The sequence below is a fragment of the Asterias amurensis genome, chromosome 12 (assembly GCF_032118995.1).
Source record: "Asterias amurensis chromosome 12, ASM3211899v1".
NCBI lineage: Eukaryota > Metazoa > Echinodermata > Asteroidea > Forcipulatida > Asteriidae > Asterias > Asterias amurensis.
Genome location: NC_092659.1, coordinates 4,379,729 through 4,401,439, shown reverse-complemented (window position 1 = coordinate 4,401,439; position 21,711 = coordinate 4,379,729). Strand labels below are relative to the sequence as shown.

The 21,711-nt window shown below is 36.5% G+C and overlaps 2 protein-coding genes across 4 annotated transcripts in view; both read right to left on the bottom strand.

The window, feature by feature from the left end:
- LOC139945533 (uncharacterized) overlaps positions 1-21,711 on the bottom strand; it is a 149,816-nt gene that overhangs the window by 76,364 nt on the left and 51,741 nt on the right. The window lies entirely within an intron of this gene.
- The window catches only part of LOC139945528 (guanylate cyclase soluble subunit beta-2-like), a 90,066-nt gene that overhangs the window by 66,088 nt on the left and 2,267 nt on the right, over positions 1-21,711 (bottom strand). Inside the window, exon 2 of one of the 2 annotated variants that reach the window (XM_071942908.1) lies at positions 20,934-21,048. The gene's annotated coding sequence lies outside the window, so the exon portion shown is untranslated. Of the gene's footprint in view, positions 1-14,623; positions 14,720-20,933; positions 21,049-21,711 lie in introns of those variants that run through there. The other variant, XM_071942909.1, reaches the window with a different exon arrangement.

Genomic DNA, 21,711 nt, shown 5'->3' with positions numbered 1-21,711 from the left:
TAACAGAACCTAAAAAAAATCATATTGTCTCTAGAGACTGTGGCATTTTTCACCTCTCGGACCGATCACCTACGAAACGTAATCTGTTCGCCCCATAGGTAGCAGTTAGCGACCCCGCTATGTTGACATGCTTTTATTTATTGTGATTTACAATTGTCGGTGAGTTTAATTAGGGTCAAAGGTTTGTCTATATTGTTTATTTTTCTACAAGCCACACGCTTGTGCTCAAGTTGACTTTAGGAAACTTCACCCCATTTATAATATTTATGACTGCGTTCCGGGCTCTTCTTCTGACATTCTTGTCTATTTGATGTTTTTTTTTTTTTTTTTTTTTAATGTCTGTGATACAGAATGGCAAAACACACAATATTAATTTATACATTTTCCCCATAATAATAATGATAACAACAATATGTTGTAAACAATTTTTACGAGTAAAATAAACAATGTAAACAAAAAGTAAAAAGAAAATATGACAGACACATATTCAAAATGGTTTGGTGTAAAAAGAACAAATAAATATATTTTCATTTTACACCACACCATTTTGAATATCTGTCTCTCATATTTTCTACTTTTTAAGATTGCGTGGTAAAAATTAAAATTAATATTGTGTGTTTTGTCATTCTACTTTCCCCCTTTTGTGAGCCTAATGGTTCGCCTGTTTCCGTTTTTCTTTTTTAGAAAGCCTAAAACACATTGGTCGTTTGAACAAAATTGTATGTAAGTAAAAAACAAAGTTCATTTTTAAATACAAATTTTCACTTTTTACTTTAACAGATAAAAACAAAACAGATAAAATAAATTTGTTTTAAATGTTAAAATTGTCTTCTTTTCCTTATATCTGAGAGTATAAAGTAAGGATGCGCACAAAGCCAGCCAACAAGAGGAGGGGATAGTATTGTTCAAACCCAAACATGACAACACTGCAATAAATTGTATTAAAAGTAGGTAGAGTCTATCCATTTATACGATATTAGCCCTAGAAAAATTAATTTTTTTGAACAATTTAGAGCACATTTTTCACAAAAAGAGGAGCAATTATTGTGCTTTTAAATCCTGTCTAGCAATTTTCGGACTATAATGAACATTTTATGCTGCAGTTTTGAAAAAGAACCGAACCGAACCTAAAAAAATGCATTTCAATATGAGGCTTTTGGAATATAAATTCATAAAAGATAACAAACTGACAACCCCATTAAACATTAACATTTGACCTACTTCCTGTTCAAATAGAATGAGGTTATTGAATACAATCGTTTTTATAAATGTTGTAATTTACTTGTTGTCAATGTGCAATGAAACGCAAATCATGTCAGTTGAAGAGAAATGGCCAACTCGCATCTGACCCATTTCAAAGTCTCGTTAAAGCGCTGTAAACTATTGGTAATTATTCACAATAATTGTTAGCATAAAAACCTGGAGAGCTGTTGGTAGTACAAAACACTGTGGGAAAAGGCTCCCTCTGAATTAACGTATAGTTTTTGAGAAAGAGGTTAATTCTTACTCAAATTAATATCAAAAGACTTCAGACCTGAATCCCTTTGAAGGCATCTGAAAGAACACAAATTCGTTGAATATTAAAGGGTGGTTTTTCTTTCTTTCATTATTTTGTCGCAACTTCGATGACCAATTGAGTCCACATATTCAGATGTTTGTTATTTGTTGGCATATGTTGGGATACCGGTCTCGGTCAATCGCCAAACGTGTTCAGTGCCTATAAAGGCCCAACTGTTCATCGAATTTGCAAGAGAATAACGAGAGAAAAACACCATAATTGCAATATTTTGTGTGATTTTAAATGCAAATAATAGGCTTCGGCTGAAGTTTTTTCTCATGCATAAACTACGTTACTTCAGAGAGACCTGAGGGAGCCGTTTCTCACAATGTTTTATCAACAGCTCTCCATTGCTCTTTAACAAAGATTTATTATGCTAAAATTGTTGAGTAATTACCAATAGTGTCCAGTGCCTTTAAGCGTTTTTTTCACATTAATTTTAATAATATTACAATCTAGCAATTGGAATGACAATTGAGCTAAATACATTAGGGGAAACTGATAGCCTTGTTCAAGCACAGACTACTACGCTCTAATCAATATTTACATATAGAAAATTTTGTTTCAAATTAGAACATCTCTTTGAAAACATCTATATCTGATGTCGATAATTTCCCATTGGAATTAAACAAATAAATATTATTTGTTTTTGTAGCAAAACATGTTGTGTGGTTGAGTTATGTTGCATAATTTTCAATAACACGAGAATTTACTTTTCAACCGGATTGTTTTCCAATCATATACAATTTGGGGAGAAAACCTTTTGGGAAATTGACTAAAATTAAGCCCAACGAGGACAGCGTTAGCCCACTCCTAGATTAAAGGCACCGGACACTTTTGGTAACTACTCAAAATAATTGTCAGCATAAAAACCTACTTGGTAACAAGCAAGGAAGAGCTGTTGATAGTATACAACATTGTGAGAAACGGCTCCCTCTGAAGTAACGATAGTTTTCGAGAAAGAAGTAATTTTCCCACTTATATTAGATTTTGATGTCTCGAAATCAACCATCTGAAGCACACAACTTCGTGTGACAAGGGTGTTTTTTCTTTCATTATTTTCTCGCAACTTCGACGACCAATTGAGCTCAAACTTTCACAGGTTTGTTATTTTGTGCATATGTTGAGACACCAAGTGAGAAGACTGGTCTTCGACAATTACCAATAGTGTCCAGTGTCTTTAAAAGATGCATTTACGTTTTAGTAAAGAAGAAGAAAAAAGAGAGAACAAATTCTATATAGGATATTAAAAAAAAGAAAAACGTATTTTAAATTTATAGTGTTTTTGAAGGTTACAAAACAAAGGAGTAAACATGTCGATTTGTAAGTTCCAAAAATATGCTTTATTTAATGCATGTTCTAAAATAGCACTAGGGTGACACTTACACTAACAATGTATTTTTCTTAAGTACAGGCAATGACGATAAATTATTATTTTGAATATACAAATGGTTGTGGTGCACATTTGTGCGAATAGGCTTGGTGAACTTGTACAAACTGATTTTGAGTTAATATTTTTACAGCCTTAATCTGTGCACCCAAAACCCTGAACACAAAACACATATTGATTTTTAAAACTCCGTTTTGTTGTTCGGCACCCCAAAGTCCTTCCATCCTACACAATTATATAGATTTATATTGACCGTGAATACGTGAAATGACGTATAAGCACGAAATTAGGCCCTGGCGAATTAAGTGAAGGGCGTATACAGTGACATCTCCCGCCAAAAGTAAACAGTGAATTTGTAAAAAAAAGTAAGGGAAACATCGATCGATTGTTAATCGTGTGGTAATTTATTTTTCCCCGTTATTAATATCCATCTTAAATTCAAGGCCAGTTCAATTATTTTTAATATCATATTGCATATAACGATTGCCTTTACAATACTTTATATTTACTCACAAATTCTTGTTTTTAGTAGTCATATAAGGTTTAAGGCCATTTTATTTATTTTTTAATATCAGATTGCAAATTGTTTTGTCCTTACATGCCTTTGTATATATATTTATTCGTTTAAATTCGCTTCAAACAGCGCCAGCGCCAATATCGGATTACACGTTTGAATTAAAACGACACAATGACTATAAAATGCTCAGCTTATTATAGTCTACACCAGATTAAAAAAAAACAAGTAATTTCAAGCGGCATCTTTTAGTCAAAGTTGGTAAGTAGTTATAACCAACTTGGGGTGTTAAAGGAACACGTTGCCTTGGATCGGACGAGTTGGTCAAAACAAAAGCGTTTGTAACCGTTTTTTATATAATGCATATGGTTGGAAAGATGTTTTAAAAGTAGAATACAATGATCCACACAAGTGTGCCTCGAAAGTGCGTGGTTTTCCTTCTACTGTGCGAACTAACATGTTCGGCCATTTATGGGAGTCAAAATTTTGACCCCCATAAATGGCCGACGTGTTAGTCGACGAGGTAAAAGGAAAACCACGCAATTTTGAGGCATGTTTGTGTGGATCATTTTATTCTACTTTTACAACATCTTTCTACCCATATGCATTTTATAAAAAACGATTACAAACGCTTTTCAAAGACCAACTCGACCGATCCAAGGCAATGTGTTCCTTTAAATCCGAAATCTAACTAACATGATACCTGACTTGTATTGATCCACATAACATCTGTTTAAGATACTACAGCAGACCAATTGTTTTGCATGTAAATTACTGTCTTCTGCTGGGTTTTCTATGCTGTTTAAAAAAAAAAAAAAAAAAAAATCATGGACAAGGACTAAATATTAGCCCTGCCATCAATTAATTTTTTTTTGATTCAGCACCCAAAAATGTAGGCAAGATGGTTACCAACTTTTACTAAAAAGCGGTTTAATTAGAGGCTAGATATATATCTTGGCCCAGTTTCATGGCTCTGCGTACCGCCGAATTCTGCGCTTACGATCACGATTCACCGCTTACGTGCAAGCGCCGAATTTCTGCGCTAGCCTCGTAAGCGTAAAATGCCTAGTAACGTGAAGTACGCACGCGCAGAAGCCCAAATTCGCCGCTAACCCGTGAAATAGGCTTGCCGTAAGCACAAAATTCCCTGCTTCCGTAAGCGCCGATTATGTGCACCTTACGGTAAGCAGAGCCATGAAATTGGGCCCTGGTCGAGACTAATGACGTGGAAGAATACACAATGGCGAAAACCAAAGGCCCCAAGATCCAAGGACCGAGCCCGTACATGCAGAAATCCGTCTCAATTCAAAATTCGCGCTCAGGTCTACAGAATTAAAGAAAGGCAGGGAAACAAATTCGTTTCACAAATAAATGTTGGATTCGCATTGGGGATATAAAGAGCGCATTCTCCGTGACCCAGTTCTCGGGTCACTCTGACCAATTTGGATCTGACCCAGAATCAGGGAAGTGCCCTTGCTACTTTCATCTTACTCCTGCTATATGCAAAAATATCTTCTTCTGACCAATTATCCTGGTTGTTTGGTCCACTGCTCGGGTTTAATCAGATCATTAGCACCCCCGAGGATAACTTATAACCCAATCAAACTTTCAAATGTGAAGAGCTTGCCAATCTACGGGAAGACAGGCGCGCCAGTTTCCATCGAACCACCTCTGACTTAAAGGGTCTATAGACGTTTGGTAATAACTGGAAATTTTTTGGAAATAAAAACTCATACGTAGTAAGAATTACGACAGCTTTGGATAGTAAATTGCAATTTGAGAGAGACATATTTTACTTCGAAAAACTGTGATTAAGAGAATATATAACTTGTTATCCCCCAAAATTTGAATATAAGAAGATTATCGCGCGGAGTATAACTAAACATGTTTTTTGAAGGTGGGGTGGGGGGGGGGGGGGTATTTTAATTACCACACGTAGACTTGTTGGGTTGTATAACATTTTATTTATGTGGTTTGAATACTAATTTTAACGTTTTTTTTTACAATTTTATTTGATTTCACTTCTTTTTTTTCGACTAAAACTTCCTATATTAAATTGTTTGGCACAACATGAAGCTTACAGTTTTGTACGTTCAGGGATGAACATCTTCTCAACAAGAGTATGACAATAAATAACTCCTTATCTCAAGATTAAAAGTATATTAAACAACATTTTACTGTATCAAAATTCCGAGTATCTTAACCCCCAGCCTGTGACAATTCTCTAAAATTCAATCTTAACCCAAGTTCTTAAGATAATTTTTTTCTATTGTGTGTTATTCCATATGGTAAGACTTTCCATCTGCGGCCACGCTGACCGGATACCTAAATATAGGATAAACCCCTACACAATAAATAAATAAATGATTAAACCAAGTCTACAATGTCCCTTCAGGATTTTCAATGATTGTTTTCACAATATCTTTTTTTTTCCCAGCTTCATTGTAACAAACTTAAAAGTCACGAGAATTAGCATTTTCAGTAACAGAAGAGTCAAATAAAATTAGTAAGAGCTGTCTCTTTGTGATGACAATGTCTATCCGTAAAACTTCAAAGATTGTTTTAAAAGTCGTGTCATTAAATCTTGTTTTCTTGCTACATTGAATCGAACTGCACAATCGGAGTATTAGAACTTGCAAAAATATAATACCAATTTCCTTGTCTTTATGCAATTAATAAAATCTTCGCGGAAAATGACCACTAAGCAGTATTACTACAATTCAACTGAAGGTGAATTATGACTGAATGCTTAAAGGCAGTGGACACTATTGGTAATTACTCAAAATATTTATAAGCATAAAACCTTTCTTGGTGACGAGTAATGGGAAGAGGTTGATGGTATAAAACATTGTGAGAAACGGTTCCCTCTGAAGTGCCATAGTTTTCGAGAAAGAAGTAATTTTCCACGAATTTGATTTCGAGACCTCAGATTTAGAACTTGAGGTCTCAAAATCAACCATCTAAACGCACACAACTACGTGTGACAGGGGTGTTTTTTCCTTTCATTATTATCTCGCAAGTTCGATGACCGATTGAGCTCAAGTTTTCACAGGTTTGTTATTTTATGCATACGTTGAGATACACCAACTTTGAGGGCTATCCTTTGACAATTACCAATAGTGTCCACTGCCTTTTAACCTGTCTACTGAAGTTAATACTAATGCCTCCAGAAGGTAAGTTTTATTCTGAAAGAAAATCTCAAAATTACACATTTCAAAACACACCCGTATTTGTTCTTTCTTTTGCCAAAAGAAACTCAATTGAAATCAAGTTTAAGGTTTGGGTCCGGATGTTTTCTGTACCGACGCGGTCATTCAACCCAAGTAATTGAACTCCAAAATGTTGTTGAAGTTTATTATTGGTCACAATATTGATGAGGTTATATTCAAGATTGACACACGAGTTGGGTAGGGTAGTCGAACGGTAGCATTAAAGGGACAAGACGCCTTTGGTAATGGTCAAAGACCAGTGTTCTCCCTATATGTTTCTCAACAAATGCATAAAGCAACAAACCTTTAAATCAATTGGTCATCGAAGTTGCAAAGATTAATGAAATAAAAAAACACCCTTGTTACAGAATTTGTGTGTTTTCAGATGTACAGCCTTAGACTTCAGGCCTGAAGTCTTTTAACTATACTTGAGTGAGAAACTAACTATTAAAAAAAGAGAAAGAAAAACCGTTACTTAAGAGGGAGCCGTTTCTCACATTGTTATCTACTATCAACAGCTCCCCGTTGCTCGTTATCAAGTAAGTTTTTATGCCTACATTTATTTTGAATAATTACCGACAGTGTCCAGTGCCTTTAAGTGTAAATAACTCAAGTTTGCCACACGAGTTGGGTAAAGGGGTAGTCGATCGGTAACATTAATACCAAGAAATGCTGCAGACGAGTTGGAAATTATTGTAACACGATACCACTAACTTTACCAAAACGTCGATCCCGCGACCTACATTACGCTCGATTGTCGCAAGTCTTTCGTGTTATGTAATCGATCCGGGGGACGGTTCTTCATCTATGCGTACTCACGCACGAGTCTGTCGTCTGGGGCGTAATGGTCTTGTGGGGATGAGGTTGTGGGTGGGGGAACTGCCTCACATAACCCCTCGGAAGTGCATCTTAGATGAAGCGAATATAAGTACACCATATTTATGCAACAGAAAAAGATAAACGCATTGCTTCAAGGGTAAACAAGCTTGAGTTTGCATAAATCTATGTCAGTGAACGCAGGTTAAATCGGTTTGATTGAATGCTAAAAGAATAGCGTGAATGAACTGGTAGTGCAAAGGGTTTATAGGTTTTTTTGTGGTCAAGATTGAATCCATACCCTCTGTGCATGAAGATGTATGTACATATTATCTGGAAGTTTCAGCTTCTTTAGTCGTTTTTTTTTTGAAAAATGTTACAGAGCAATATTTTCAGGAGAGTCGCGTAAATCCGTTTCACGTGATGAACTAATTTCCGTCTCACTGAAAAGAACATCATTTTTGTAGAATTGTTTTACACATTTCTAAAAAATTACAGCACCTCAGCAAATAATATTTTTAGGAAAGCTTTCTACTATCATCACTTCAAACCGTGTAAATTTAAATGTTAATCTGTGTCATTTGTGATTTGTTTCGTACAAAAAACCCAAACCCTTTAAGCTTATCTAGTATGCATTACGCTCATGCAGACGATATATCAAATTCCTCGGTCATTACAAGTTGAATCTACTAACCCTTTAACATTTTGGATCATATTGCAGTATAAAAATGTGCGCAACTCAATCTTCCAAACTTACCGTTAAAAGGGTTGGGCTGACCTTTTATACGTCTACTTCTTCGGATTTATTTTATCAAATTTTGCAGTGGCGTAACCAAACCCTATATTTATTGAGAAACGCCATGTTGCGCCTTACACATTAGACAATATTATATCATTCTCAACAATCCTCGTGACGCAATCTCTTGTTCTTTCGTCTGTCCCATGCACTTACCAGTTTCCCCCTAGAGTTTGTGCACAACTTTTCTTGTGGAACACCCCAGTCTTAAGACGAGACCTTTTAGTTGTCCCTTTTTGATGTGTTGCTCTTGTTCTACATAATCTAAAATGAGCCTAAAACATATCCAATCAGAGCTGCCAACATCTGCATCTCACAACCAGGGACAATTTCAACATCCAGGAAGACATTGAAAGAATTTTATTCAATTACAATAGGGAAAAGTTTTCCATAGTCAGGGGGATTTCCAAATTAAGTTGTTCTTTAGAACATGGACAAATTGACTTCAGTGAACTTTCTGCAAAAAATCAGTGAACACAATGTTTTCTACCATCAACCTCTCCCCATTACTCGTCACCAAGAAAGGTTTTATGCTAATAATTATTTTGAGTTATTACCAATTGTGTCCACTGCCTTTAAATAGCAGTCAGTCAATGATTAAACGAATACAAATAAGTTTGTAAAAAAATTGTCTAGACGAGCTAATGCAATGCAAATTTCGGGAGCTCAAAATCTAATTATGAGGTCTCGAAATTAAATTAAATATTTCCTTTTTTAACGCTGGCAGGGGTCTGGTTTTACACATCTCAAGGTGAAGGTTTTGTATCCATTCTGATACGTATATAAAGTTTATACTTTTCAGAGTGTTTTTTCCTTTTTCGATCTTACCGAATTACCGAAGGCGTCGGCTGAAGACAACCTCTCGCTCAACCAACTGATCCGATTGAAAAACAGTTTTGATACAGTAGACACACTACGGTTTTTTTCCTTCATATGAAACACTGACTTCTAAAAATGAAGTAATTTGCAAATAATGTTTAAAGGCAGTGGACACTATTGGTAGTTACTCAAAACAAATGTTAGCATACAAACTTACTTGGCAACAAGCAACATTGTGAGATGGGCTCCCTCGTCATTTTACACGAATTTAATTTCGAGAACTCAGAATTCAATTTTGAGGTCTCGAAATCAAGCATCTGAAAGCACACATCTTCGTGTGACAAGGGTTGTTTTTTCTGTCATTACTATCTCGCAACTTCGACGACCAATTGAGTTCAAATTTTTACAGGTTTGTTATTTTGTCGAGATACATGTAAGTGAGAAGACTCGTCTTTGACACTTACCAAAGGTGTCCAATGTCTTTACAAGATATTTTGTTCAGCATACGAAAGACAACCTTTTGGCTAAAATATCTCCTTTTGGAGAGGTGGTGTTACACAAAGAACCGGAATTGGTATAGCCTCGACGTTTCGAGCAGCATATCCTGCTTGTCTTCAGTTAAAATTATCGCAGATCCTTGAGTTGCATTTCGTTTTAAACTGCAAAATTTATTAATTATTATTATTAATTATTATACTACAATATTATTTGTGTATATAATTTCACACACTTTTGTTTGTGTGACCTTCATATGAACTGATATTATCACATTGATTTATCTTCCAAGGGAGTATAGAATAAACAAGGGCTGACAGTCACTACTAACGAAAAAGTCTGAAACTTGGATTGATAAACTTGATAAATTCAAAGGTATGTTGAAATGATGCAATTTCTACCGTTTGGTAACCCCTGCATGGGGTTACAGATTCCAATGAACTTTTGGAAACAGTGTCCAAAGCACTAGAGGAGTAAACAAATGAACAGGGTAATTTATTTGTGCAAACAAATAGTGTTTGATTTTCTTCACTAGGCCGGCATAAAAAGTCTGAATTCAGCCAAAAGTCTGAACAATCTCATCCATGATAAACGTCATATTGATTGGATTTGAATTGAATTGTATTACAATGATCACCATTGCACTTGAATTTAGATCCCAAAGGAACCTTTCAACATCTCGAGCCTCAAGACTCGAGTCAGGTTTAGGATCCTAGAAAAAAAAAAAAAACAGATTCAAGAGAAAATTTGCCGTTCGATTTAAATTACCCTTAGGGGCGGTGTTCCAATTTCTTGATTGGTTACGACAAAATAAGCATAGCCTTTCGAAAAGCACGACCCAGACGTATACAATAAATAAGACGGCTTAGAGGAATAAAGGGCTTGACTTCAAGCCTCCAATTCGATTCAGGCTGAGGTCCTTCATCAAAAAGGGACAAACTGTTGATAAAGTATTTGTTTATCCCCCACTATAATCAAAAGTAAAAACTCCAATGATGTGGACTTGCATAGCCTTGGGCAAATGTCATCATGGGGAACTGAAATTATTTCATTTCTACTAAAAGGATTTGGGTACTTTTTCAAAATGTCCATAGATTAACATTAAACTTACAGGGGTTGAAGATAATGATAGTGGAAAGCTTCCCTTCAAACATTACTTACTGAGGTGCTGTAGTTTTTGAGAAATGAGTAAAACAATGTAACGAAAATAGGTTTGTAAATGCTTATAAAATAATTTTGGTCTCATGAGACGAAAATTATTGTCATGACATTGTTTTACTCATTTCTCAAAAACTACAGCACCTCAGCACGTAATATTTTCAGGGAAGCTTTCTACTATCATTATCTTTAAACTGTGTAAGTTTAGTGTAATTCTGTGGACATTGTGTTTTTGTCCTACAAAAAGTACATACACCCTTTAAATGGTTTTGGGTATTTTTTTGTACGACACAAAACACAATCGTCCACAGATTTACATTGCTTATACAGATAAATACTTGCTGAGGTGCTGTAGTTTTTAAGAAATGAGTAAAACAATGTCACGAACGATATTTTAGCATTTGCAACGGATTCGCGCGACTCAGTGATTTTCACCTTTTTTCTCTCAAAAGCTGAAACTTCTACAGGTAAATAATAAACACTACTCTTCATTCACGTGAGTAGGGATTCATGACACGGCCACAAACTTGATCTACAAAGGTTTCAAAACCATTTAATGTCGCAAATCCAACCAGAACCACACTTTAAAGGGTGTATGTAACTTTTGTAGGACAAAAAAACACAATGTCCATAGATTTACACTAAACTTACATAGTTTGAAGATAATGATAGTAGAAAGCTTCCCTGGAAATATTACGTGCTGAGGTTCTGTAGTTTTGGGGGAAATGAGTAAAACAATGTCATGAAAATAGTTTTCGTCTCATGAGACGGGAAGGGAAGCTTTCCACTATCATTATCTTCAAACCCTGTAGATTTATCTATGGACATTTTGAAAAGGTACTCAAGTCCTTTAAAAAATGTATACAGTAGGGCTTTGGGATTACATAATTGTACATTTCTGTGTATTGTATAATCACTTGACTTGCTGACAATTAACCTTTGCCTTTTACCATTTTTTTCTGCACTTAAAAATCTTTTTGCTCCAAAGGAATTTTCCAATGTACAAAATGCATTTTTTCACATGGGTTATTTTTTTTGTACATTATCAATTTAACCATTCACTATTAAACTTGTATTTGCACTTAGACCTATTGATCTTTTTGCTCCAAATGAATGTTTCAATGCACAAATAAATTAAAAACATTTTTCACATGGGTTATTTTTGTACATTATAAATTTTACCAATCACTAACTCTGTTTGCACTCTGTTTGAAAGGAATTTTTCAATGTAAAAATTGTATTTGTTTACACCTGGGTATTTGTACATTATCGATTTTTGTGTGTGCAGAAGCACAAGTCTGTTTTGTGACTTCGGCAGCTCATTTAGAGAACATGCTAGTTTTAAATTAAACAAACCACTTTTTATTACAGCACACACTTAAATGGTGACCATTAGCTTTTCGCTGTCACGTCGTATACAATTCTACGGTATGCAGAGCCATAAACTGGGGCCATACTTCGTGTTGAGTGTTCCTGTATAGAAATGTGCAGGTCGCCACGGAGCTATAATTTGTTTCCTCTTTTGTTTCCCCCTTTTTTTTGTCAGCGTAGACAAAGTTTATTATAACAGTACATTATCCTCACCCTATATACTGAAGCAAACGATGCATGAATTGCAGAAAATAATGTTCTTTCTGCGCAAAAAAAAAAAAAAAAAAAAAAAAAAAGGAACGACTTAACGATGGTTTGACACAGCCTTCAAGATTACATCTTTAGTTATAGGTGCCATTAAATTATAGCATGTCATACTCCATCCCCTATCGGCTGTTTCTTTTAAGGAGATTGGATATTTTGTTTTATCAATTCATTCACTGAGAGAAAAACTATAAAAAAAACAGCACAAAGGCATACACTATCACACACTGCAGGTCATTTATGATTATGCTAACAATTATTTGAGTGATTACCAATAGTGTCTAGAACCTTTAAAGGCACTGTACACGTTTGGTAATTGTCAAAGACCAGTGTTCTCACTTGGTGTATCCCATGATAAGCATACAATAACAAGTCTGTGGAAATTTGGGCTCAATTGGTCATCGAAGTTGCAAGAAAATGATGAAAGAAAAAAAAAACACCTTGTTGGATGAATTTGTGTGCTTCGTGCGAGGAAAAAAATACTTCTATGTTAGAAGTCTTCTAATATTTTAGTGAGTAAAATACCTCTTTCTCAAAAACTACGTTACTTCAGAGGGAGTTGTTTCCCACAATGTTTTATTCTATCAACAGCCCATGCTTGTTACTGAGTCATTTTTTAAGTTAATATTTGTTTCGAGTAATTACCCAAACGTATACCTTCCCTTTAATGTTCAGAAACATTGTGCAATAATTTCATGTGTCTATGCCCCGAACATCAAACTCGTGCTTCCCGTGCGTTTGATTTGATTTCTATGCGGTTTGCGCGGGAGAGCGGCTCCATTAACCATGTTAATTCAACCATGGAGGAAGTGTTTCCGATACACCACTCGTCTCGTTTAATTGCCCCAGCGGACATGTCACGAGCGGAGAGGAAAAAAACAGAGGTTGCGAAAGTTGGATAGTCGAGTGTCCCTAGTGTTTTCAAGCAGTTAAAGATGATCTTGAAGGAGGAAATTGGAAAAGAATGACTTTGTTTTTGCTGTGGAGTTAACATGTCTGTTAAAGTGGGGAAGGATTTCCAGTGACATTCACACTACATTGAAGCATAATGGATACTATTGGTAATTGTTAGAGGCACCGGACAGTGGACACGTTTGGTAATTGTCAAAGTCCAGTATTCTCACTTGGTGTATCCCATTACATCAGCACAAAATCACAAACCTGTTTAAAGGCTTCATGCACGAGTCTTTTAAACCCATTGGACACTTTCGGTAAACAGTGTTGTCCAAAGGCCCACACTTCGTGTATCACAACTTATTTATTAAAATAACAAACCTGTGAAAATTTAGGCTCAATCGGTCATGGGAGTCGGGAGAAAATAACGGGAAAACCCACCCTTGTTTCCGCACGTTTCGCCGTGTCATGACATGTGTTTACTATAAATCCGTAATTCTCGATATCGAGAATTGATAAATGTTTTGATGTTTTCTCAAAGAGTAAAACATTTTATGGAATGCTATTTCAAGAGAAGTCTTTCACCGTTACCTTCTGTAAACCCTGTAAGTTATTTGTAAATCTGTGAACTTTTTTTCCGTTCCGGAAGTGTCAAATGGCTTTAGTAACAGTGAAACCTCTTTGTCAAAACCTACGTTACTTCAGAGGGAGCCGTTTCACACAATGTGTTATGCTGTCAACAGCTCTCCATTGCTCGTTACAAAGAAGCAAGTTTTATGCTAAAAATTATTTGAGTAATAACCATTAGTGTCCAGTGACTTTAAGGGAAACAAGACCACCGTGTGACTTTCCATTGAATGGATATCATTCCTACCGCCCTTTGGTTGGCTCCCTGCAATGTCCCATGCCAATTTATATAAAGTCAACAGACCAGTGAGATTCCACCAACGATAATTAAATCGCCATTGTTTATAGCACTTGGCAGTAATATGTATAGCTTTCGCAAAATATTTGAGGATATTTTTGAGGAATTCTTTGAGAGTGGTTTGACATGATTAAAGGGGGTCGATTTCACAAAGATAATTCTTACTTAGGACGAGAGTTTTTAAAAACTTAAGGCTAGTCCTAAATTAGGACGTTCTAACTTGATAAATGAACTCTTTGAGAAATTCCCCCTATGTGATTACAAGAAAAATGTAGCTCTTCCTTTTATTAAGTACAAACAGTCGCATAAAACTATAATTAACAAAGTGTTATGCCATAAAACAAGCGTTGACTGCGCAAGTCGACTCAGATATACTACAACTTTTTCGATACCAAAGTGCACATTGATACTTACTTCGTGTGTTAAAAGCAAACACAAAATCTTCCAAGAGGTTCCAGCAGGTATAGAATATTCCAGACCCTCTCACAACCCATTACAATAGCTTTGATTCCAAAACGATCCTTTGCGATCGCTAAACAAGAAAACGTGATCTGCCCCTACGTCAGCTTTTCCGGGCCCATCTTTCTCAAGAAAACAGCCCGTGCTGTTGTTCACCGTATAGTTTCCCCTTGTGCAGCAACACGATATCCTCAAAAAGACATTGAACCAATTTCAATGTGTTTTATATGAGGAGCCGCGTGATTTGAAACACAAAACCTTTTACATCGATTGCTTCCGCGAAAAACACATCGGGTGGAATTTTGTTTTTCACCGAGATATGTAAACCAAGTGGGGCCGATGTCCCATTTCCTACCCGTCAGACGGTAAGCAATGGATGACTTAATAGCTTTGGCAGTAGCTATAGCGAGAAAAAAGGAATATATTCTTTTACAATGTTATTTAATCATTTTGTATGATCATCCTTAAAAGTGGTTTATCTATTTATTATTTTTACATTTTGTAGGATTATTCCCTTAAAATTGGTTTATCTATTTATTATTTTACATTTTGTGTGATTAATCTTCAAAATTTATTTATCTATCTTTTTTTCATGATATTGTGTTTTGGGCTGAAGACAGTAATGACGTGTGTGTGTTTATCCAAAATATTAAAATTATACACCTGAGTCACTCTGAATGCCGGCCGTTTCAGTCCGTATTTATTACAATTAGGGTCACAAATATAATAATTCAACTATGAATAATAAAAAATAAATAAAACATAAATAACAAGTCAGTGATCTCTGTTGGTTGATCGAGCATCCTTGACCTACATGCTTTCTCTCTGCAGTAGCCATTACCCCGGATTCAACACAAATTAACACTGTGTTTACACGTTCACGCCATCTGGCGGGAATATATCTCTGCAAATAACGGCCGGAAATCAACGGCTATTTAACGGAAATTTATTCAAAGCGGGTCCAGCAAACACGTGAACTTACTGCGAACTGGACTGGCGCCTTAGTGATTTTTAATCAATAGTTCACTCCCCTACAAAAATGAACCTTAGGCCGTATCCGAATTGGTGACTACAGATACGGCTACGGCTGATCCTAAGTGAGTTGCTAAGGACGTCATATACTTCAATGCATGATGACGCAGAAATCTAGCCGTAGCCGCAGCCGCTAATTTGGACAGGCCTATAACATATATTACTGTCGTGTTCCTTGTATCAGATAGCAACTAAGTGGATACTGATCCAAATCGTTGAATTACGGGAGCCAGACTAGTTTATGACGATGGTACGGTTACGGCTGTAAAGGCCTTTTTCGAAACTACGGCTTCGGCTTTAGATTCAACTCCGGCTAGATTTGACCTGCGGTTGTTTTGACAATTGCGCGAGCTTTGCGAATGCGCTCATGGCTTCAGACGACAGGACGAAGCCTCAGGCCGAATCCAAAGCCGAAGCCGTGGTTTCGAAAAGGGCTATAATGTACGATACCGTCGTGTTCCCTGTTTCAAATAGCAATAGTGGATACGTATCCATATCGTAGAAATACGGGAACCAGACTACATTAGGGCGATTGTACGATTACGGCTGTATAGAAACAGATACATGTATGGGCCTCGACCTTTAACATGCATTAGGCTTAATCAGCCACTTTCCAAAACGCTAGGCCAGATTTTGAAGTTCACCGGATGAAAGATCCAACCGGAATCCGATTAAAGAGCCTTAAAACAAGGTTAGCACAATTTACATCTTTCACGAAGGTAAATCGGTTTTACTGAACGTCTATGAAGCGTTATGCCCGCATTAAAGGCACTGGACGGACACTATTAGTAGTTACTCAAAGTCAATTTTGCCATTAAAACGTACTCGGTAACAACCAACGGAGGGCCGGTTATTGATATAAAACGTGAGAAACGGTTACCTCTGAAGTATATCGAAGTTTTTGAGAAAGGGGTAACTTCTCACTCAAATAAAACAATAAAATAATTCAGCTGAAGCCCCCTGTTTTACATCTGAAAGCACACAAAGTAATGCAACAAGGTTGTTTTTCCTTTCATTGTTCTCTTTAAATTCGATGACCAATTTGAGCCCAAGTTGTCACAGGTTTGTTATTTTATGCATATAATGTTTGGATACACCAAGTGAGAATACTGGTCTTTGACAATTAGCTTACCAAACGTGTCTTGGGTCTTTAAAGCCATTATACACTTTCGGTAAACAGTATTGTCCAAGTCCCACACTTCTTGTATCACAACTTACATATAAAATAACAAACCTGTGAAAATTTAGGCTCAATCGGACATCGGAGTCGGGAGAAAATAACGGGAAAACCCACTTCTGTTTTCGCGCGTTTCGCCGTGTCATGACATGTGTTTATAACAAATCCGTAATTCTCGTTAACGAGAATTTATATTGTTTTACCGTTTTCTCAAAAAGTAAAGCATTTCATGGACTAATATTTCAAGAGAAGTCTTTCACCATTACCTTCTGTAAACCCTGTAAATTATTTGTAAATCTGTGAACTTTTTTTTTTTTTTCTGTACCGAAAGGGTCCAATGGCTTTAAAGGCCAAGCGTTACTGCATGGTTTTCTTTCTTTTTAAAGTGAATGTGCTCTGACCTTCAGGGTACCCATGTCGTCACAGATCCCCTGAAAAAGGTCAACTTATACGCAGATTTCGGCAGACTCGTTTGGTCAGTGCCATTATTGAGCCAAATGGCGTAAGCCCCCGTCTGGTCTTAATACCGCCCTTTAGGAACACGTTGCCTTGGATCGGTCGAGTTGGTCTTTTATAAACGTGTGTAACCGTTTGTTATAAAATGCATTATGGTTAGAAAGATGTTTTAAAAGTAGAATACAATGACCCACACAAATTTGCCTCGAAATTGCGTGGTTTTCCTTTTACTTTGTTAACTAACACGGGTGAGTCACAAATTTGACTCCCATACTCCCATAAATGGCCGACCGTGTTAGTCGTGAGGTAAAAGGAAAACCACGCAATTTCGAGTGATACTTGTGTGGATCATTATATTCTACTTTTAAAATATCTTTCTCATTATTTGCATTTTATAACAAACGGTTACAAACGCTTTTCAAAGACCAACTCGACCGATCCCAGGCAACGTGTTCCTTAAGTACCATATCTTAGATAAAAGGCCATGGGATTTAAATATCCTTCAACTGCAAATGCATAATGATGTGCATCATTCGACAGACCATCTGAATTCTCTTGCAATAATACAATTTTCTCCGCGGATAAATAGTTTAGAAAAGTAAAAATGCACTCAAGTGCTTCACTTTATGAATAAAATAACAAGGTAAATGGTGCAGTTTAAGTATATATAATTATCCCGTCTCGTTAGTAGATAAAGGCAATAGCAAATCAACCGCTTTGTTTGTCATTCAGAAAAGGATCTTTCGCATAAATGCACAGTTTTCTCTCATTTTCGGGACTACCATGCACCTCTTTTCGCGCGTCTATGCACCCTTACTCTTACTGACATCAATAAACCTCAAACTGGCGTGTGTATGTACAAATGTACTAATAATCTCAACCGACCCATCATCTTCCATTCACCCGCACCGTGTACTCTAGCAACACCCTTCGATTCAATGGTCCGGACCGCGAATCTTTTCCCCCCTGAACCTTTCGGGCAGTGTACGCGGAGTTTAGCCAATTATCTTTAACGAGTGGTGCAGTGACGTCATATTGGCTAAACTCCACGTACACTGCCCGAAAGGTTCAGAAAATAAAATTCGCGTCCGGACCACGTATTTGGAACGCTATCTCCAATGGTATAAGAACATTGCCGTCTGTGGGTCGATTTAAACTCCCAAAGAGAGTCCTCCTCTCTCACTATTTGTAACATAGCTTTTTCTCTACTTATCTATTTACTTCTGTCGTCTTAAGTTAGTAGTCTGTATTTTGTGATTTTTGTCGTCAGCATTGTGTAATTTCATTGTTCGTTTTGTCTGTTTTGCCTGTTTTATCACACAAACGCGAGTGGAATACAACAACAAATAAAAGCGCTTCCTGTGTCCCATACCCAACGAAGTTCATCTTCAAGCAAACTTGCGTAGGTTATCTTAATTTACGCGGTGTCGTAGTTAGCGGTACGTTTTTGCGCACACTGTGCTACGGTCATTAAGTTTGTAATGATCAATCAGAACTGAAATTTCCACGGCAAATTATCATTGCAGTTTTGCTCGTATTAAATAAACAACACAGGAATCGGCAAGTTAAGTAAATATTGACTAGATGGATTATTGTATATTTCATTTTAAGGTAAATGAGACAAAAAACGGAACATTTTCTTGAAAGATTGTGTGTGACGAGTTGAAAACAAAAGACAAAAAGTGCTAACAATGGATTAATCGAAGGTTTAAACGTGCCACTTTAGTGCTACGCAAATTGATACAAAAGGTGGTATATTAATGAGAATACACAGGTTTATATCACACCTCTTATTACTATGGGTCAACCAGTCAGAGTCGAGGAATCAAATTAAAGGCAGTGGACACTATTGGTAATTACTCAAAATAATTATCAGCATAAAACCTCACTTGGTAACGAGTAATGGGGAGAGGTTGATAGTAAAAAACATTGTGAGAAACGGCTCCCTCTGAAGTGACGTAGTTTTCGAGAAAGAAGTAATTATCCACGAATTTGATGTCGAGACCTCAAGTTTAGAATTTGAGGTCTCGAAATCAAGCATCTGAAAGCACACAACTTCGTGTGACAAGGGTGTTTTTTCTTTCATAGTTATCTCGCAACTCCGACGACCAATCGAGCTCAAATTTTCACAGGTTTGTTATTTAATGCATATGTTGAGATTCACCAAGTGAGAAGACTGGATTTTGACAATTACCAATAATGTCCATTGTCTCTAACTTGAATATAAACAGATGGATAATTGGCATCAGAATCAATGAGAAGTGGTCGGCTAATTACATTGCTAATTAACACGGGTAATTAAAGGTTGGATTAACTGTGTTTAGCTTTACATTCGCACCGGGCCTCTGTCAATTTGCACATTTGCTTACCGCAGACTAACTATATGCACTGACCTTTTAAAGTTTGTGCATTATTAATTGAGCTTTAACGGCATCGAATTATGTAGTAATCACCTACATGAACTTTTTGTTGGGGCTCTGTTCCCAATTTGATTAAGCTGCTAAAGTACAAAACGAGTTTCTTTACCAGAAAATATTATCAAATGTGTTACTAAAACATGACCGTGCATTGTGTATCATTTTCCTTTACTTGTTACATTATTTTTACTGGTTATTTTTCAAATTTATAATCTGTTGTATTATAATTGTTGTCCACTTAGACTTTTTTTTCTTTCTTGTAAGTTGTCATGTGATTTGAACATTTTGGTCTCAATGTAATTAATAAAATAGTTTATACCAAGTTTATAGGAATATTTATTTTATTTTATTTTATTTTAATTCTTCGAAAAAAAAGAGAAGGCAAAACAATAAAACAAGCACAGGCCGTCCAGGGAAGGGCAAAAGTCCAAAAACTGTCATCAAAAAAGATGTGCTCTCCCAGACCTAGCTCGTAAAAAATACACATTTATATACTATACATTAAACATTCTAAAATAAAGAATGAAATATTATCTGGGACTAACTTGGCAGAAATTTATCCCTGGTCGATTGTTGAGTTTCTCGTTTTACGATCCATTGAACACGCAGTTAATGTATAAAATGCATACTTTTTTGCATACTTAAGATTTCAACGACTCCGTTGTGTAATATTTGAGACGTAATGATTCATATTGGTCTAAATTGAATTCTAACAGCCAGAGCCCTAAAAATAAACTATAAATAATAGCAAACTTGCAGATACGACTAAGTTATAATTCACTTTCGACGGAGTGTTGGCATGTTTTTCTCTCCTGAAGACGGGCAGAGTATACTGTTCGAAACGTCGACACCAAACCGGCTCTTTTCAGAGCCAACACCCCCTCAAAAGAGATTCATAACATGGTCGACACGCAAGTTACTATTATTAATAGTTTTTACCCGTATCCTTCACACCATGCAAAGTATTAAACATCACCTCACCAGAAACGTTACAGAATACAAAAGAGGTCGCCCCTAATTACTCAAGCAGAAGAGTCCAAGACAACTACTGTTTCAAGAGTTCGATTCGAGTCATACGTATTAAATTTCCACATTATTATTATTATTATTATTAAATAAAGGTTAAGCACGGTGAATAAATGATGTTTCAAATTCGATAAAAAACACACAAAAAGTCACTTACCTGTATGGATTGTAGGGACGTTTCCTCCAATCAATATCACTCGATAATCAATAATCCAGTATCAGTATCTGCGAATCGATAAGTTCCAACTTTTACAGATGTCCAAAACGCTCATCTGATTAAAGAAAGAAACCGAAGGAGTTGACTAGTTATGTTTCTGCAATATTGGCACTAAATATACACACGTCTAATCCAGTTTTGTTCCTCCAATATGTGATGACATTGACAATATATAAGGCAGTAGACACATTTACATTGCGTATTAAAACTAATAACCGTCACTTCATTAGCGTGGCCATCTCATGTGTGGTAACAACGTATGCCAAGGTTTGCCGACACGCATTCGCCGGTAACCGAGCGGCTGACAAATTAGATCCTTCCCCAGTTAAGACCAGCTATCATCGCTCGATCTGCTCTTCTGCCTTCGAGGTAAGAAACACGTAGCAAGGAAGAAAAGACGAAGAGAGAGGGTGAGGCAGAGGGGAAAAAACACCTCACATGTAATTTCTTCGCCCTCGGGTTAGACGGGTGGCCTGATGAGTTTTGCGGTAAACGGACTGAGAGCATAATGTGGAATGGGTAAAAAACGAGAGATGGAAACGAGGATTTTGTGTGTGTGGCTTTGGTACAACGGTATGAGGGGGATTAGGTTTCCGTACGGTGGGTGAGGACGAACTTGGCGCGGTGTGTTTGTGGAAACAGTGACCGTTGAAACAGAGTCATCTTCGGCGTGTGTGCTTGCTGTCAGACGGGTCGTTGCCCTGGTCTTTAAGTAGGT